Below are 7,654 nucleotides of genomic sequence, written 5' to 3' on the forward strand. Positions count from 1 at the left end.
AGGGAAATGTTTTATAATTACCAATGTGTAACTACATTAATAACGCATAACAAAAATAAACATGTTAACCCACTGATAAAGCCTAAAATATTCACTATCAAAACACAACTGAATGATGAAATTGAAATCCAACAATAGTGTCACATGTCATTATTCTATTTTTAATAAAGTACAGAAAACACACTGAAATTATCAAAAAAGAAGCTGGAAGTACAGAATTCAATAGCTTCTCTCCAGGTATCCTTGTGCTAGTGACATTATCTTAAATCCTATGTGGCAATCCCAGAGACACCATCATGATGCCCAAGGAAGATAGGGTGACCTGGAGTTCCAACTATTTCCTCAGGACTGTCCAACTTTTAGATAATTATCCAAAATGCTTCATTGTGAGGACAATGTGGGCTCCACATGGGCTCCACACATCCCTCTGAGAGAAGGCTGTGGTGCAGATGGACAAAAACACCATGATGTGCAAAGCCATCTGTATGGTTTGTATGTTGATGCCCCACCTGTAGAGCCTCAGGCTTTCATAGGTGGGGCTTTTGGGAGGTGGCTGGATCATTAGTGTGTGATACTGTGCTTAAGGATGTCATAATAGATAAGCACACTGGTTGGTTTAGCATAGTTCTGGGTATTGATAAGGGAAGGCTAATTTGGATTTAGGTGGCTTATAGCCTGGAGGGGATAAAGGAGAAATGAAGCCTGCTGCTACTTGCTGCCCTCAACCTGCCATGCCATGAACTTTATCCTCTGTGGCCCCTCTCCAATGCCTCCCTGCTTTGGAGCCTGCTGATTATGGACTGAAACCTCTACAAATTATAAAGGGAAATAAACCTTTCCTCCTATGAATGTTGAATATTTTGTCCCCAAAATGAGAAAAGTAACTAATACATTATCTGTGGGCATCTGGAAAACAACTTGGCCCTGGAGAACCTGTTGCCACATATCTAGGGTAATGTGGGTTTTGTGTACACCAAGGAGGACTTCACTGAGATCAAGGATATTCTGCTGGCCAGTAAGGTACCAGCTGCTGCCTGTGCTGGTGCAGTTGTTCTTTTGAAGTCATTGTGCAAGTCCAGCATACTGGTCTGGGGCCCAAAAAGACTTCCTTCTTCCAGGCCTTGGGCATCGCCACTAAAATCCCCAAGGTTACCATTGAAATGCTGAATGATATGTAGCTGTATAAGACTGGAGACAAAATGGAGCCATCAAAACCACCTTGCTGAACATGCTAACCCTCTCCCTCAACCAGCAGGTGTTTGACAACGGCAGCAGCTACAACCCTGAAGAACTTGACAGGACCAAGGAAATTGCATTCTTGCTTTCTGGAGGGTGTCTGCAATGATGCCAGTGTTTGCTTACAGATTGGTTACCCAGCTGTTGCAACAGTGCCCCATTCTATCATCAGTGGGTACAAGTGGGTCCTGGCTTGGAAGATTCACCTGCATTTGTGGTTGCTGCTGTTGCTACTGAAGCTGTCCCATCCAAGGCTGACAGCAGGGGAAAGTTTTAGGAGCCAGATGATTGTATGGGATTAGGGTTATTTGATTAATCACCAAAAGCAAACTTATCAACCTGCCTGATTGCCAAACAAGAAAATAAAGGCATGATGCTCATTAAAAAAGTAAAGAACATGATAAATCAAATAGATCAAACAAACCTATGAAAAACTTGGGCCCTAAATATCTAAAATATAATATAAGGATACATTAGCATCTTTAGGATAGACAATTGAAAGTATAAAGTCTCAATAAAATTTATAAGGATTCAAATCAAGCAATGCATTTAACTATTTAACTATGAGGAAAAATATTAAAAATCAATGACAAAATATTTGAGAATTTAACAAATGAATAAAAATTAAATATGTTCTTGTATAACAAATGTCTCAAGGTAAAACCAAATAAAAATTAAATAAATTGATAAAATCATAATTTAATGCTTTCACAAGGCTTACAATATTAAAAAATCTTGAGATATACTGACCTTACATACTAATACACAATATAGATGAAATGGACTGATATCCAGAGAGAAAATGATATGATATGCATTCAAGAGAAACCAACAATTTAAACAGATCTATTAAATACCAACAATTACCACATTAGTCACTTTTCAGACACTTGGAAAAATATTCAACATTTGCAACTTAACGGAGGAGGAGAGATTTGTTCTGCCTCACTGCTTCATTGGGTTTAGTTCGTGGTTGGCTGGCTCCAAGGTAGAAAACTCAGCTTATGACATGCTTGCCAGGAAACAGAAAGAAGGGAAGACCTGAACACTAGAATATACCCTTGGAGGTCATGGAATATACCCATGTAGATCTTTCACCAGGCCCCATGTCAAAACACAAGACTTGTGAGGGAAATTTTATTTTTAAACTGGAATAACTACAGAAAGAGAAAAGCCTACATTGCTTGACTAATGAATTTTTAAACAAGTATGTAAAGAAAAAATTAATTCTTCAAAAATATTCTTTACACAGTAGAACATAAATTTCACATCATTTTTAATAAGGCCCTAATATTAAAACTACACAAATGAATATCAAAACAGGAGCAAACTAATATCTGAGTGTGAACACAACCTCTTCAAAAAACTCAAAACCAAATACAAAAGCATGATTAAAGAATTGTATAACTGAATAAAGATAATTAATCTCAGTTTTGAGGATATTTTGATATGCACAAATGCAAATACTGGTGAGATTGTGAAAAAACACACACAAATACTGCTGAGGTTTCAAAAAAATTTTAAAAAAACACTTTTACAATGTGGTTGGAACATAAAGTAGTACAACCATTAGGAAATCAGTATGGTGATTCCACAAAATAACTAAAAATTGAAATTCCATTTGATTCAACTATTCCTGTCCTGGGTATTTTCATTAGAGTTGGCATCTAACTATGGTGATACATGCATACTCTAGTTCAGTCCAATTCACAAGAGCTAAACTGGAGAAACACTCTAGATGTCCATCAAAAGATAAATGGATAAAGAAAATGTGGTATAGATAGAAGTATTATATAGTCTTAAAGAAGAATTAATGTGAACCATTTGCTGGAAAATGGATAGATATTGAGTACATAATGTTAAGTGAAGTAAATCAGCAGCAAAAGTTTAAATATTTCATTATATCTCTTATCTTATAAACCCAAAATATTAATAACTTAAAGAGTAAAATAGAAGCAAGATAGTAGGAATCAGGGAGGCAAAGTTTTGGGATGAGAATGGGAATCAAGAGAAGGGGAAGAAGAGAGAATAGAAAAAAGAGCTCAAAAAAGATCAAAATATGATATAATTACATGTACTAATTCCCCAGAATAAATGCAATTATAATATATCTCAAATATGTACCAATGAAAAAATAAATAAAAAAAAATCTCCAGTGATAGTGATCAAGTAAAAAATATATTATTACGTCTTAACATACTTATATGCTCCACAATTCCATTTTAGGTACTTTAAGACAGTAGAATTGAGAAATCATTTTAAAAATAGAAGTATTGTATCATTTTACAGTTAAATCTTTAATTCTAAATTCATTTCAAGATGGAAGATAAACAAAGATTACCCCTTGTGACTCAGGGACATGGCTCATGCTATCTCAAGTCACCATAAAAATATATAAATTATTATTAACTTATAGTGAGTTTATAAACTCAGGGAGACAATTTTGTTAATTTTACAGAATATAAAACATTTTAATTGCATTAAAAAAGAATGAGAATTTTTAAATTCTATAAAATGGAGATACTTATATTAATAAAGCATATCACATAACATCATAATATAATATTGGCCAGAGGATTGAATTATCTGGCTTAGTTCTCCCACCCATCATCCAGAGGATTTGAAAGCCCACAAAGGTGAAAATTTGAGTTTATTTACAATTTGGCCAATCTAGGAGGGCAGAACCCCCCCCCCCAAACACACCCACACCTCTGCAAATGTACAGAAATACTTTGATTTGTATGAGGGGTAGAACAAAAGTTTGAAACTATGAGCACATAGATGAAGCCAGGTTTTGGCACACCAGCAGGACTAGAAAAATATTGAAACTCTAGTTTTGTTAAAACTTCCTTAGATGTGGAAATTTTGCTTTTAGCATGAGGAAGGTAGAGAAGGTAATTTTATTTATTTTTTATTAGTACATGTTTGCAGTACATAATGATCACATTTATCATAGAGGATTCTTACATGTACATAACATCATAATTCTTTTTTTTTCTGTCCCCTTCCCCTCTCCTTTCTCCAACCCTTCCTCTCTTCCTCACTTACAAAAGCTCTACTTCCATTTGTTTCCTTCAATTCCTCTTTTTCCCTTCAAATGTTTTTTTTCCTTCTTCCCCTCCCACACCAGCCTTGTTCCTTTTCCCATTTGAACAAATTCTTCCTACTTCCTATTATCTATCCTCTATTTTGTTCCTCATTTATACTTTGGGTTTCTCACACAAAAGACACAATATGATATTTAATCTTGTGTGTCAGATTTAATTCACTTAAGGGTGTTCTCTCCAGGTGCATCCATTTACCTACAAATGTCTCAATTTTATCCTTTTTCATGGCAAAGTCATACTCAATTGCATCTAAATACTGTATTTTCTTAATCCATTCATCTCTTGATTGGCATATAGGCTGCTTCCAAGATTTAGCTATTGTAAACTGTGTTTCCATAAATAGGTATGCAGGTATTACTATGATATGATGTCTTCAACTCTTATGGGAAGATACTATACCTAGAAGGGGAATATCTGGCTCAAGTGGAACCTCTAGTTTAAGTTTTTTGAGAAATATCCATATTGATTTACCTAGTGATTGTACTAATTTACACTCCCACCAATAATGGAGAAGGATTCCTTTTTCCTTGTAGCTGTGTCAGCATTTATTATTGGTTGATTTCTTGATGATAGTCATTATTTCTGGCATGAGATGGAATCTCAATGTTTCTTTAATTTGCATTTCTCAAATGACCAGCAATTTCAAGCATTTTTTCATGTATTTACAGGCCATTTATACTTCTTCATCTGAGAAATGTCTATTCATTTTAGATGGACATTTTTGGATAAGGTCTTTAAATATGTGGGGTTTAATTTTTTGAATTGTTTATATATTGTAGATATTAGTCTTCTGTCTGAAGAGTAGCTGGTAAAAAATATTTTACATCTTGTCTCTTCATTTTGCTGGTAGTTCTTTTGCTGTGAAAAAACTTGTTAATTTAATGTGATCCCATTTGTTGATTCTTTGCAATATTTTATCCATAATAAGTTTTTGTTCAGAATGCCTTTCCCTACACCAAGGTCTTCAAGAATTTGACCTATTCTATCATCCAACAGATTAAGTGTTTCTGTTTTAATATTTTTATCTTTGATCCATTTCAATTTTACTTTAGTGCGTGGTGAAGGATACAGGACTAGTTTTGGTCTTTAGCACGTGGAAAACCAGTTTACCCAGCACCATTTGTTAAAGAGGTTCTTTCCTCTACCAAAAGTATTTGGCCCTTGTGTGAAGAATAAATAACAGAAGAGAAGATTCAGAGACAATCCCATACACACTTAGCTACCTCTCCTGCTTTAATTTGTGGATGTTGGGTAATAAGTCCCAGCAATGGGAAAGTAACTAAGACAATTTCCTTGATTAGGTTTATTCCTAAGTATTTCATTGTTTGATGCTATTGTGAAAGGTTTTGTTTCCCTAATTTCTCTTTCAGTGAGGTTGCTATTGGTGTACAGAAATGCTATTGATTTTTGAGTGATGATTTTGTATCCTGCTATTCTATCAAATTTGGTTATTAATTCAATGTGTCTTTTGTTGAAGGTTTTGGGGTCTTCTTTGTAGTGGATCATGTCATCAATAAATAATAATTTAACTTCTTCCTTTCTTATCCATATTCCTTTTCTTTTTCTTACCTTATTGCTCTGACTAATATTTCAAGAACTATATTGAACATGAGTGGTGATAGTGGGTATCCTTGTGTTGTTCCTGATTTTAGAGTGAATGCTTTCAACTTTTCTCCATTTTCTACAATGTTGGCTATTGGTTTGTCATAAATGTGTTCTATAAGATTGACATAAAGACCATCTATTCCAATTTACCAATTTTAAAGGTCCATTTCAACTTCTCAATTTAAACTCTTTCCTGAGAATATCCATCTCTCATTCTGGAAGGAAGTGGAGTGTTATGTCTTTTGACTGGTTATTCTGTGGACTCCAGCAAAGGTAGCTGGAGCATAAGAAAAAGAAGATAGATGTTGAACCTGCAAAAAAATTAAGATATATTTTGTCCAGGTAAACATTCCCTTTGATCAATGTGATCAGTATGTGTGACAAATATGTACTAATAAGAAATAAAGTTTAAAGAAAAAGGTTGAGCAAATGGGGACATGAGGAAATGTTGGCCAAGGGGTAAAATATTTCACCTAGGCAAAATAACTCTGGTAATACAATGCATAACATTACTATAGCTCTCAATATTGTATTATACTGTATGAAATTTGTATTGTATTATACTATATGAAATTTGCTATGAAGGTAGACTACATGAGGTGATATAATAATTAGTTTGGTTGTAGTGAATACTTTACAATTTTTAAATAAGCATATTACAGAATTTAAATATACAAAAATTTTAATTATCAACTATACCTCAGTAAAGATAGGAAAAACCTTTTGAAAAAAAAGCACTAGTAAAGGTTGCAGAGTCAAATATAAGTGGAAGCCACATTGAAAAGATATCCAATACCTCCATCTACTCGGAGGAATTTTAATTTAATGGTGGAAGAATTTAAAATGTTTCACAAAAAGTTATATACAGTGTGTTGAAAGTGCTATTAGGCTATATGATCAATTTACAAAAAATATCATTAAGATCATTACAATATAGTGTCATATTAGAAACCCAAATGCTACATATATATGTTACCAGTGTTTAAAAAAAATCTGTTATCTCTTTTGACCTATTTGATTTTGAAAATAATGAAATACCCACTAAAACTGAATTTCTTGAAATAAAGAATTCTGATATGTTTGAACAGTATTATAAACTTTTAAAAATAGGTTTATGCTTATATATAATTTTGAATTTATTTTGTAGATTTTCAAGTATTTCCTGACCAAATATTTACAAATGTATATTTACATTCCAGACAAAATGTTAATGCTATATAAGTTAGGACTATACAGTTATCAAAAAAAAATCATAACCTATTTGGGATGTGAAAAATCTAAAATTTTTGTTTCTGCATCTTGCAAAGCTTCCCTACAAAATCAGAAAATTTAAATAGCTGCATTTGTAATTACTAATTTAAGGAATAACTGGATAGAAAAAATAGTATCAGTCATTTTCTGCAAAAAAAAAAAAAAAAAAAAGAGAAAGCCCTTTTAGCTTTGTAGAGGTTAACATTAAATAACATAGATAAATATGTTTATTAACAAACCATGTAAATCACAGCCTTTATCATTCTTCATTGGGCTTTTATAGCAAAACAAAAGGTATTTTTCTAAAACTATACTAAATGACCTGCCTTATACAAATTGTTGACTTCAGAGCATTTTTAAATGATGAGTAAATATGATGATATAGGGTCAGGTGAGTTGGAACTATAGAGATGCACCACACTCTGAATTAAATAGAATCCTTTATTTTCATAGCT

General features: G+C 33.1%; 1 pseudogene; it reads left to right on the forward strand.

Annotated features, from left to right (window-relative positions):
* Positions 1 to 299: 299 nt before the first annotated feature.
* On the forward strand, positions 300 to 1,552 carry LOC101726531 (large ribosomal subunit protein uL10-like; annotated as a pseudogene).
* The last annotated feature ends 6,102 nt before the right edge of the window (positions 1,553 to 7,654 follow it).

Source organism: Heterocephalus glaber, unplaced genomic scaffold, assembly GCF_053883595.1.
Source record: "Heterocephalus glaber isolate CG9 unplaced genomic scaffold, H.glaber_assembly_v1.0 deba00000281, whole genome shotgun sequence".
NCBI lineage: Eukaryota > Metazoa > Chordata > Mammalia > Rodentia > Bathyergidae > Heterocephalus > Heterocephalus glaber.